At 37.2% G+C, this 12,964-nt stretch overlaps 1 long non-coding RNA gene across 2 annotated transcripts in view; it reads right to left on the bottom strand.

Annotated features, from left to right (window-relative positions):
- The window catches only part of LOC110361277 (uncharacterized), a 144,484-nt gene that overhangs the window by 15,851 nt on the left and 115,669 nt on the right, over positions 1-12,964 (bottom strand). Inside the window, exon 14 of one of the 2 annotated variants that reach the window (XR_002417764.2) lies at positions 8,604-8,749. The exons of the other annotated variant lie outside the window; for it this stretch is intronic. This is a non-coding gene — a long non-coding RNA (uncharacterized LOC110361277). The remainder of the gene's footprint in view (positions 1-8,603; positions 8,750-12,964) is intronic. 2 annotated transcript variants of the gene reach the window in all.

Raw genomic sequence — 12,964 nt, 5'->3', positions numbered from 1 at the left:
ATAATTTGTATTTATAATTTAAAATATTGCTGGAGAATTGCTGAGTGAAGGAGAAATGTAAACTCAGAATATGTGTTCAGTAACATTTGCTTAAGTGAAAAAAAAAAAGGAAAAACTCTAGAACTGCTACTGTTACTCAATATTAAATCTGAGCAGCTGGGTCTGAATTATTTATGTGTGGAGTTGTTAAAAGTAAATCAAATAAACACATGGGAACATTAGTCATTCCATTTGCTTTCATTAAATCCCCCTCAGGTTATTTCTTTGATATATCAGCAATTTGACCAAGCAGACTGCAGGACTGTTCAAGTGTCACACTAATATTTTGGCACGTCCCATAAGCAGTGGTAGAGGGGAAGAAATTTTTTGCCACTCTCACAAAGTGTTTTTGAAGTGTTTATCCATGTAATTATGACAAATTGCAATAATTAATACTGAAGAACCCTTCTGATGAGAAGTTCCTGAAATTACAGTAATCTCTGTATCTTGAACCTTTGCAGGACACATTTTTGAGACGCTATGAAATATATTTTTATATATATAACTTAAAATACAATTTCAGAGTTGCAATCTTGTAGTCTTGCTACATTTTCTGCTTCAAAGTTGCACAGTGATTAAATTTCAATTCTGAGAATGATTTTAGCATAACAAATCTAAAATACAACTTCAATCAAAAATACTTATAGGCATTGTCTCAGGATTTTTCTCAGTAGGATTTCTTTGTACTGAATATGGAAAACTATATATAAATTCCATTCATTTTTTAAGGATGTCTTTAGGGTTATGGTCTCTGTTGTGCAAACTTTCCCATACACAAGAAAAGAACTTCATTATATTTTACTTTATTCTACTCCCAGTTATGCCTCTCAGGATTCGTGAAAGCTCAGTGTTCTCATTCCAGTCATGAGAGAACAGACTTTAGAGGACTATGTCTTTTTGGATTCAACTTCTTTCAGGTTCATCTATGATGAAATAAATAGTCTGGGCCCATGTTGTTTCTCAAAGAGGATTACAAAGAAATTGTCCATATGTAGGATCTAAGCCAATGAAACAATTTTCCTTTCATATTCTTTCTTACCAGACTGCCAGTATGGAAACTTCATCATACTTGCTGAAGGTTTACAGGAAGAAAACCTTATTTTCATGCATGAGCACGCTCTCTGATTAACTGCCACATATACATACAAATATATTACTGCTTTAAATCACTAGATATTTGTTCTGTCCTTTAAAATTAGCATGGTTTCTGAATTCAGGATTTATCTGTGAATCTGAAGATTCTTTGAGGTAGTCTACCCATTGCTTCTGAAGATGAATCTCATAGTGCTTTTCACTATGACCCATACTCCTGTAGGACTCAAAAAAATGTGGAACTAAACTAAGTTGCTTGGACATTATATTCTCACTTCTACCACCATTTTTCAGGAATCATCACATGAATTGCATCAATGCAAGAGATTTCATACAAAATTTTTCAGTATTTTAATTGCCCTTAAATCAACAGACAATCTAGAGGAAACGTTTCATTGTCCTGGAAAAAGTACACATTTTTAAATAGCCTTCCTTTTTCTATTAAACAGAATAGCACTCCCATAAATAAAATATTCACATCAAGTTTTTTAACTGACTAGCAGGGAAAGAGAAAGCAGTTGAAGATTAGATTATTCTTTTTTATCCTTATTCCATTATGTCTGAGGAATAGTCTGTAGATATCACCTATAGGCAAACCTTGCAATTAAATATATACAAACTGCAGTTCAAGACCACCTCTGAATTTTAAATTAAGTCCTATCCATTTCAATATCCCCAAACCATTTTCAAATTAGTGAGAAATTTTAGAATCCTCAAAAAATTATAATATTACAATAGTGAACAACAAACAATCATTTACCAGTGCTATGCCCCATCTTAGATGCCAACATTCTGCAAAAGCTGACTTTAATAAAAGGAAAAAGGAATTTTTAAAAAATATAAAACTTGCTATTGAGCATCACAAATGGTATAAGGAAACTTCCAGAAGTCTTTGGAAGTTTTAAAGGAAAACATGATTTCTGCCTCTGTAGCACAAGGTATGTACTATCTTTTCCCCTTCCCCCTAGTCAGAAAAGGTTCAGCTATGCTCTGAGCAACTTATTTTCAGGTCAGAAAAGTAAAAACACTGCTATAATGTAAGGTTTCATCTTTCAACAGGAAATGTCTGCCTGGTATAAGATGTACTTTCACAGCAATCCTGAGTTTATTACAGTAATCCCTTACATTAGAGGAAAAGTACGGAATTATAGCAGTATGTACTGTATGCAAAACTGTAAGAAAAGCATTGGCCATTTTTCACTTGAACAACTCGAAAAGTGGTAAAGTCTTGCAGGCTGTTTCCATTATGAGGGGAAACTGCTGGGGGAGCTAGGTGTTCTCTGATGCTGCCTTATTTATTTACACAAATTTATAAGGTGCTCTCTTCCTGAGCACAAGTAAAATCAAGTAACAAGAGACAGTTTCTTTGCTCACTTTTCCAAACCTCTGTTAGCCAAAATGCCCTCCCTCCAGCTGTTTCCTCAGGGACTAGCTCCATACTAGACTAAGCAATGTCTCCTGTCTCCTTACCAGCTCCTATATCAGCTTCTTTCATCTTTTCCTCATCTCTCCCACAGACATACAACGATCAGAAAACAGAGGCATGGAGAATTGTTATCGTTTCCAGTTGCCTTTCCCATGTGCTGCGAGGAGTTCTGTACTTTGGGTGGCAGCTACCACTTCTTTTAAAACCCTAAAATTACAGTGGTCTTCTCAGCTTTCAGGGAAACTTACTTCCAGCTATTCTTTTTAATTTATTTTTTTTACATTTAAATAATATTTATTATATTTGTTTCAATAATGCATTTAAAACTGTTGATGACCAATGAGAAGACAGCATTCCAGAGAAAATATGAATATATTAAGCATGCATAATACTTATGAAGCAGCATTAGAGGAATGTGTATCAATAGCTACCAGGAAAAAAAAAAACAAAGCAAAACAAAACCTGAAGTGGACAGGAACACCGTTATCTTAAATCCTTCAGATGATAAACCAGGAAAAGACAAGAACCTTTTCTGGGTCACTAAAATGAATTGTAAATTACCATGCATCTGTCAATTTATTCATAGTTTTAGTGGTTTTTCATACTACCATAATAGCTTGAAAGGTAAGGCTCCCATTTCATCATTCACCTCCAAAGCACACATACAACTGGTGTTCGTACGGGTATGTAAGAAAGCATATAAAACCCAATATGTACCTGTCCATCTAGCTGCCTACCATGTGCCAAAACACCCGACTTATGCCTACAGATTGGGTATCTCTATAGGTAAACAATGCATCCCATTTCATCTTCCATTTTTTTCAGCCATTGCAATAAAACTGTACCACTGGTTTACTCTACGAAGTGTGATATCAGGATCGTTGTGCGGGGAATAACCTAATGAAATTTAACAAGGGAAAGTGTAGAGTCCTGCATCTGGGCAGGAACAACCCCAGGTTCCAGTATAGGTTGGGAAATTACATATTAGAGAGCAGTGTAGAGGAAAGGGACCTGGGGGTCCTGGTGGACAACAGGATGACCATGAGCCAGCACTGTGCCCTTGTGGCCAGGAAGGCTAATGGTATCCTGGGGTGTATTACAAGGGGGGTGGTTAGTAGATCGAAAGAGGTTCTCCTTCCCCTCTACTCCGCCCTGGTGAGACCACGTCTGGAATATTGTGTCCAGTTCTGGGCCCCTCAGTTCAAGAAGGACAGGGAACTGCTGGAGAGAGTCCAGCACAGGGCAACGAAGATGATTAAGGGAATGGAGCACCTCCCTTATGAAGAAAGGCTGAGGGAGCTGGATCTCTTTAGTTTGGAGAAGAGGAGACTAAGGGGGGACCTCATTAATGTTTATAAATATATAAAGGGTGAGTGCCATGAGGATGGAGCCAGGCTCTTCTCGGTGGCAAACAATGACAGGACAAGGGGTAATGGGATCAAGCTGGAACACAAGAGGTTCCGCTTAAATTTGAGAAAAAACTTCTTCTCAGTGAGGGTGACAGACACTGGAACAGGCTGCCCAGGGAGGTTGTGGAGTCTCCTTCTCTGGAGACATTCAAAACCCGCCTGGACATGTTCCTGTGCGACCTCACCTAGGCGCTCCTGCTCCAGCAGGGAGATTGGACTAGATGATCTTTTGAGGTCCCTTCCAATCCCTAACATACTGTGGTGCTGTGATACTGTGATCATTTGCAGTGGATGCTCAACATGCTGCTCTGAATCGTATACCCGTAAAAGTACACCACAGGACTTTGATGGGCCAATGTTACTTTTTTTTTTTTGCACCCTGAAAGCAACAAGTAGCCTGAACCTTATATGTATATTTCTAACTTACAGCAGAAACAACATCATTAAATAATTCTGACACAAAAATGTGTTAGCTGAGGTAGAATTACCTCTGCTTTCAAGATGGAGTTTTTGTCTAAGCCCTGTCAGACTCCTAGATCATTTCAGGCTTGCTGCTGAATTTATATTGAGTGTTAATGACTTCCAGCTAATTCTAAATTGGAGTTAAGAGCTTACAAGAGAAGCTGACCCTTGCTGTCCCAGAGGAAAAGTGGGAGTGAAATTATTATCTGGGGCGATTTGTTAGGTCTGAAAACTCACTTAATGGATCAATAAATCAAACAGTGAACAAAGCTGGTTTTGAAAGTAGGTGTGTGGATTCTAGTACTAAATAGGTGTTTCATGTGAGTCAATGGCGTGGGTTATTACAGACTGAATGAAATCAGCTGAATTGTATCCTGTGAATCCCCAGAGCAGTATGACATTGGTTCTGACTTTACTATCACCATCCCTTCTTGTAAGCATTCAGTAAAACACCCTTGTATGTATCTCTACGCAAAATGTGTCAACGTAATATAACATTTGGTATTATTTTAATGCGGTACAATAGTCATATATAAATGTAGGAGTATCTATATAGACAGAACAGTCAAGTGTTATCAGGAAACATCAAAGAACTTAGTACTCATGTTAATGATGTTTTCTGGTTTAAGATAGAAAAATATATCACTGAACAGACAGGGCAAAAAGAAAACAAGCTTGCTTAGAAAAGCTAATAGAAAGTGAAGCCTAAAACCTTCTCTTTCCTGACTGGTGCATGACACAGCATAAGGGCACTCCAGAGAAAACTGCTTTTTCCAAGTCACATCCAGTTCACCATCAGATGTATGGAAAACTACCACAGGAAATGCTGCAGACACACATTACCTCAAGATTCCTTCACTAACTCGTCAATCAATCAATCAATCAATCATCATCACTAAAACAGTGACACATCTCAAGGATCTGATCTGGAGTCTATTTTTTAATTTATTTTTTTTTTTTAATTAAAATACATAATTAGCAGTTACATAGTTACAAACAGAACACATATGTCAGACTGCCTTTTTTACAAAAATGGTTGAAGAAATAGAGAAAACACGTTTGCTCTCTGACAACATATAATACTGAGTTTACACAAACTTGAAAGGTACTATGTGCTATGATTTGCTGTAGTGTGTTGCAAAGCTCAGTGCATTCATTCAGCAGAAAGATTGACTGAGTTAAATGACACTTTTTCAGACTTTCACCTCATCATGTTCACCTCATCATATACATATATATCATATATTATGGTGGAATAGACCAGAATCTCTTGTATACTGTGTGAAATAAATAACTACAGAACAAGTAGGTAGCATGCAACCTTAGGTTTTACATCATAGATCTCTTAAGATGGGGTATAGTATATGTCCTCTTGCCCCAAGAAAACTTTGTAACAAAGCAGTCTGGCATATGATTCTTGGGGTAAAGCCAAATTCTTAATCATGCCAATAGATATTAGCACTACAGCACCTTCCTCCATTAGAATTATCCCTATTTATTCCAGACAGCTTGTTCTGACAGGGTAAAAATTCAGTATGATCTTGGATAATTACAGAAGTGGCTTAGAAAATACAGGAACAAATAAAGTCAGAAGTAAAATACTTAGCTGAAGTTGGAAGAATTGTATGCACAAAACCAGAATAAAGAACAATTAAACAGCAGTTTTTGAGATTTAAGGAGTGTCATCGATCACAAGCTGAACATAAATTCAAGTTTTGCTCTGTGGAAAGAGGAAGATACCACACAGGGATGTATTTTACAATATTGTATTGTGACAGTGCCAGAAGGCATCTGGAGGCTTGCCCTGGAAACATCAAACTGGGAAAGAGGTTCACCATTTAAAGAGAGGCTGAAGAGAGGTGACAAGAATGATAAGGAGTGGAGAATCAAGGGCAAGGGGATGAGGAGACAGGGGAGAGAACAGGAGAAAGGATGAAGATGACAGTGGTATTCAAACCAATGCAAGTAAATGGAAAAAGGAACAGTTATTAAACTATTTAGAGTTATGACAACAAATAGACATAAAGTTATGGGCTTAAACTTCAACAGCAAAGATAAGTTATGCACTAGGGGAAAGTTAATGAAGTTTTCTGGCAGGCCCAGGGAGAGTGTGGACCCTCCATCACTAGAAGCCCTCAAGACAAATGTGTTAAGAGAGACGTAGGCGTACTTGATTCTCCCCCTGGGGCAGGGGAGATCTCAGGAGGCACTTTCCAGCCTTAATCTCAATTATCCTATGATTCTGCAAAACTATTGCCATCAAAATATTATTCAGCTCTTCAGAAACTAGACAGCCATGCTGTTTGCACAGAAATAAAATAGAGGGAGAAGAAGGGTGATGAGTTTTTGAATAGGTCTCTTGTGATTGATCTGAAAGAAGTCCCTGTTAGGGTCCTGAGTGCTTATTAAGAAAAGTTTCGGAGGGATACAACTCTAATATTTTCCATTTTGTCTTCTTTTTTACCCTCACTACTATTCTTTAGATTAAATTTTGTTTCTACTAATCTTAGTGCATCACATCATCCACGGTAATTTTCAAATACATCCCCTCAGAATAAGTCCAAGAGATCTCCTGCATGATAAAGAAGCACCAGGAATATTTTTTTTTTTTTTTTTTTAATGGACATGTTTTTCAGTTAATAATATGCTGAGGGAGCAGCTGCACTCAGCAAAACTTCAGCTATAAAACTCTGAAAAGCTTGTGTTTCTTTCACATCATACTGCAGCCAAGCCAGCTGAGTCTACATCTGCCTCAAATCACTGGCAGGTAAAGTTTGTGTCTCACTACAGGGATGTAGTCCCACTGGGTTTTTGTATTTATTTGAGGCAGAGCAAACCAAAACATTTGGCTTAGTTTGAATTTGTGTTTTGTTTTTATATATCTTTTTTTTTTTTAGTTGTATCTATTGTATACTTGCAGCAACAGCCAAACACCATCACACTGCTCTAGGATTGCAGTGGCCATTTGTGCTGCCATGTGCTATAATGACTGTGACAAGGTAACACACAGTGTTTATATTTGTGAATTCTGCACAGAAACTCAAGATGGGCAGCACTGAGGAAAATTTCAGTCACAAACTGTAAAACTTTTTGGATATATACACATATAACAGCAATCAAAATATCTTCGCTTTTCTCTTTATGTGGCCCTCAACGCTTTTAGCTTTCACTGGTTATGACCTTCCTGTTGCCATTTGTATCCACATTCCATTAAATAATTTCTGTTCCCATAAATCTTCTCTGGATTGCCAACACTGCACAGAGTTTGTTTGTGTTTACAGACTGTTATTCAAAAACATATAATGTGAAAAATTGTTTTCCAGTCTCTTACATTATGCATGCACATACTAAGCATTACTGAACTGGGGAATATTGCTTGACCAAATCACAATATTCAAGGCTAAGAATGCCAGTTAAGCAAGATACAGATCATATTTTATAACATCTGTATTTACCCTGCCACCCTTCCTGCTCATCCCTTGCTGTTCTTCCTGCTCCCATGTCTCCCTTTCACCGTCTCCTTCTCAGGACTCAGGATTTTCAGGCACACAGATCTGAAGGTTGGCTTAAATAACTCTCTTCCAGTCACCTCTTCAGTATTTCTGTCTCCTACTCTGCCTTCTCCAACATCAATGCCTCCCTCTTTTCCCTCAAGAGACCTCAGATAGAACTATTTAAGGTTTAATTTGATCTATTTATTTATAGTTTTGAGATTATACCTTGCTCTTAGCTTTCTACATGACAGTACTATAAATAAACATTAATAAGTACTCGGATCACTCAAAAACCGTCAAAAGACACTAATTGCAAATATTTGTTTTTTTCCTTATCTAGGTGAATTGATGAAGTGATTTCACTATATGAATATAAGCAAGAAATTAGTTTCCAAGTCCAGTGGAAAGTCACAAATAAAACACTTGCACATGGAAAGATAATCCGTTTTGATGATGTTTACAAATAAGGCATGTAAACAAACAAGAAGTATGCAAAGAAAGGCAAATAATATCCACTTAAGATTTTGGACTTTAGACCTCAGTGAAAATGTGAGTCAGAATGTGTGAATTAATTTCATCAGGTGCAGCCACTGAACTATTCAAATTAAAAAGATGACCTGATGCATTATCAAGAACAAAAGACTACACATGAAAGCAACAGGGAATTAATATTTCACTCACTTTAAGCGTAAGTATGATCTCAGTTTTCAAAGCAGACGTCCTGTAGCTTTCATTTGACTTTCATGGCACAGTAATTTATGAAACAGTGATGACCTTCAGTTCCCTGGTTTGCTTACAGAACTTACAGTTCTTTATAATGTGGTGACCTATAGACAAATACACCTGTGACTACGCAGTCAAAATGTCATCGAGATTACAAGTTAATCTGCATTTGCTGTAGACAGCAGGAAAAATAACAACAGGTACACAACATAAACTTTATGTATAATTTGTCAACCATATGCATAAAATTCACAAGTACTAGATCTCTCATTGTTATGGATTCACAGAAATATCACTGACTCTTCCAGTCCTTGCCTGAGCTCAAAATTATGTGAGATGTATTTAAATCATCCCTCACGCATACCTATCTTCTAAAAAATCTTCAGTGGGTGAAATCCCACAGTCTGTCATTGTGGCTTGTTCAAATGCTTAATTTATGCATAGTTGTCTAAACTAATGCTCTTTTTCTGCTGGATGTTTAGGTTCTCTCCTGGTTTCCTTTTCTCCTTAGTTTCCTTTCATAGAACCTAACCTAGCAACTCTGATTTTGCTGAAATAGGTTTTCTTGAATCCCTTATGACTGTTTTATGATGTTGATAAATACTTGGTAAGGATGAAGCTGGGAAATCGTTGTATTCATTTTACAAATAAAACATTTTCAATGTGAACACCCTGTCTTCTTAAGTGCAAAATGTACCTCACCACCTGGTCCCTTGAATTTGTAAAACTCTCTTTTTTCATGCTGTAAAAACATATGTTGACATTTAAGATTCCAAACATAAGCCATACAAGTAAAGGCTGAGGACATAGGAGAGGCGTTTCTTAGAAATAGGAAAGGAGAAAGGGCAAAGAAAATATTGCCTGAAAAATCCTTACTTCATTACCACCAGTGGATTCACAGTGTGACTCACAGAGTATTTGCTATAGTTTGCTTCCTAACTTGCAAAAAAACTTCTTCTAATACCTTCAAATTGACGGTACAAAAGGTTCACAGTATTTATTTGTCTTTATACACTGAAAAAGTACAATTGTACAGATGGGCAGTTTCATCTGCTTTTCATTAACTTTTTTCTTTTTAAACACACCTTCTTTGCTCAAGCTAGTTTATGCTGGTTTTGTTTTACAACATGATGGTTTATAAAATTTCTGTCAAACTGTGTTACTGTTTGATCATTATAAGAACAATCAGAATAAGTGTTGCCAGTTACAGTTTTTCATCCCAGCCAAGTCACAGTGTACATATGGTACAAGATATAAAGCAATGCAAAGGCTGATTAGCGTGCAAAGAGCAGCGCAGTGGTCTTTACTATTCATCATTAATGTCATAGTGGATTTTAGGAAGCAAGAGACTTTTCCCATAGCCAGAGCAGTCTTGCACATAACCACAGGGAAGAAAAGCCAACCAAAAATTATGCAACATGCATGAGCATTGTCTTCAGCTATAACTTCCTTTTCAGAAACAGAAAAACTGTTCCTATCACATTTTCCTGCTTACTCCTCCTAGACATTCAAGAAATTCGTATCAGAACAGCTTTCCTTAAGGCTGAGAGGTGAACTTTTCCACACATTTTCAGGAAAAGCTTCACTGCCTGAAAACATGGCAGCCTCTGCCCTAAAATGCCTGATGCCCCATCCAAAGTTTGCAACAAACAAGAAGAAGATGATCACTGTAATCTATGGACTTTATTCTATAAATGGATATGGATGTTAGGGAAAAATCTGGGTCATAAACAATGCTAGCAAACCAGCCTCCTGAAGATCCCAAAGACTTGCCTGGTTCACTTTTGTGTTTTATAGCCAAACATTCAAGGTTTCTTTCTGATTAGGCTTTGCCTTTTTTTTTTTTTTTTTTTTTTTTTTTTTGGGAGTAAAATCTAACTTCACATCAATCTCTACATATTAAAGACTAATTTTATGCTCACCCAGGAAACCCTGTGTGTACTGAACCTGTTCTGCACATGCAGACATTAATGGAGCACACATGCTCAATGGCCTAAAAGGCAACTCTTCAGCAGGAGCTTTTGGAAGGTGGATCTTCATGAAATCTCTCACAGAAAGACCACTTTTAAATACTTTTCTCTCTAAGCAAAAATTTCATTTCAAGAGCCAACACATTTGTATGCTTGACAGGAATGAGTGACAATTTACAGTGTGTTGCCTGCTTCATTGGTTAATATAAGAAACTGACATTTATGCATGTCAGAATTAATATGGAGACATGTCACCAGAGGAATTGTTTGGGGAGCACTTCAGCAGGCACACCTTCACCAGTCTTTATAAAATATATACATAACACCCTTCCTGCAGGCAGTTTGGCTCTCTGAAATCATTTAGGACCCACTCAAGACTTCTGGGAGAAGGTGGAGGAAGACAGAAAGCTCATAGGTAACAAGTTAGTAAAGAAAGCTCTCAAATGACTTCTCTGTCACATGATGTTCTTGAAGTGTCTGATGAATCATAATCAAATATATGTGATTAAGAGAAGGTGAACCCAAATATATGGGGACCAAATGAATACAGTGGCTTGTAGCCACATAATTTTGTGTTATGAGCCAGTCAGACCTCCCAAGTTAAGCAGTGCTGAGCCAAGTCTGAATTTAAACAGGAGATCCTCCAAGGAAAACTGAGTGCATGTGCTGAAGGAAATAGTACTGGTAGCCCTTGTCTGTCTGAGTTACTACTGAATTAAGGCTCTTGCATGATGCCAATAGCACTGGACTGAGACTGCAGAAGAAATCCAGATCTTTGCACCCTAGTTCCTAGTGGTCATTAAAAATCCATCCTTTTTTTGAAAAGTAATGATGTTTCTGTAGCCAAGTTTCATACTAAATAATTATAATACTGAGACACACAACAAATACCCTGGCAGTTTGAGGCAGATTACAGTGTTTTATTTCACTTGTTCTTTCATGTTCACTTGTGCTTTTATGGAGCACTATTGTAAGGGAGTTGTGAAGTATTCCTCAAGAGGTGATTTCACTCACGTTTTAGTGTTAAATAGATTACAACATATTGTGCTGGAATCATAGGTTGAATTTTTTTTAAAAACCTCCATGTTATGCCTTTTATTAGCTTCTTACTCACAAATAGCACACTGAGCAAATCTATTTGGTGATCCCTGTCTTTGCATTGCACTAAACTTACAGAATAACTGGAGACTCTTAAACTCATGGAGTACTTCAGACTGGAAAGGATCTCAGGAATTTATGAAGTCCCATCATCTGGTCGAAGTAGACATGATGTCAAAGTTAGATGCAGGTGCCCAGAGTCTCATGGTAATCATCATCCCCTCTGACTTTACATGTGATATGAAAAAAAGAATAGCTACGGAGAAAGTTCTGGCCCTTACTTGTTTTAGAAAAAAATTATGCTATACCGTTCTGCAAATTCCTATTCAAACTTTGCCCCATTTTGTTCACACATGAAAGTTTTGGTGTATCCACAGCCTAATTCAGAGTTATGATAGTTATTGTTAAAGCTAACAGCTGAAAACACTCACTGGGATGAATATGTGAAATGTACAAATAAATCAAGGAGAGAGAGAAAGAAAACATAGAAAACAGCTAAAACTTTGCAGCATGGTCATAATATTGAGAATAGCAAATAAGCTTTTTGACATATCTGAAAACTGCAGGTAATTGAATCCCATGACACGAGTGTTAACTAAACACGTGTGTATTTTTGGTGCTAAGTGTAATGCCTATTACCAGTAGATTTTATTAGATTAGATGATCCTGCATAGAAGAGGTGATAAGCAGTACTTCAGGCAAAAAAGGAGATATATGTAGAGAAAAAAGTAGAAGAGAATTTGGATTTGCATACCGAAGACTACTGAGATGACTTATGTTCAGTATATTGGTCCTTTATATAACTGCAATACATGGATTATTCATTTGCTTATCTCGTATTATTCCTTGAAGTGTGCTCCTCACTGCAAAAGCACAGAGACAGTCTGGGCTGTAAACTCTATCAGCCAGACTTGGAGGAGCCAGAATGGACCAGGAATCTGTGGGATGGGATCATTCAGACTGGTTTTGTGCTTGGTTGTGTGCATTTGCTGCTTAATATTTTTTCAGATTGCTGTTAATGTGGGACAAAAATAACATTTTAGTAGCACTCTTAAATAAGGATGATTTCTTTGGCTATGATTAATGTATGGCAATTAATATCTAGCCAGAAGCATTTCCTCACTTCACACTAGGGGAAAACTTAAAGTGCAGCATCTCCTTGACTTTTCTGCCATGTCTGCCCTGCAAAGAAAATGGATAAATGCAGGCCAGAAGGACGGCAGATGATGGGAGACAAGGTCAGCATGGCAT

This window comes from Columba livia, chromosome 4 (genome assembly GCF_036013475.1).
Source record: "Columba livia isolate bColLiv1 breed racing homer chromosome 4, bColLiv1.pat.W.v2, whole genome shotgun sequence".
Taxonomy (NCBI): domain Eukaryota; kingdom Metazoa; phylum Chordata; class Aves; order Columbiformes; family Columbidae; genus Columba; species Columba livia.
Note: the sequence above shows the minus strand (reverse complement) of the source record. Positions and strands in the feature narration are given on the sequence as shown.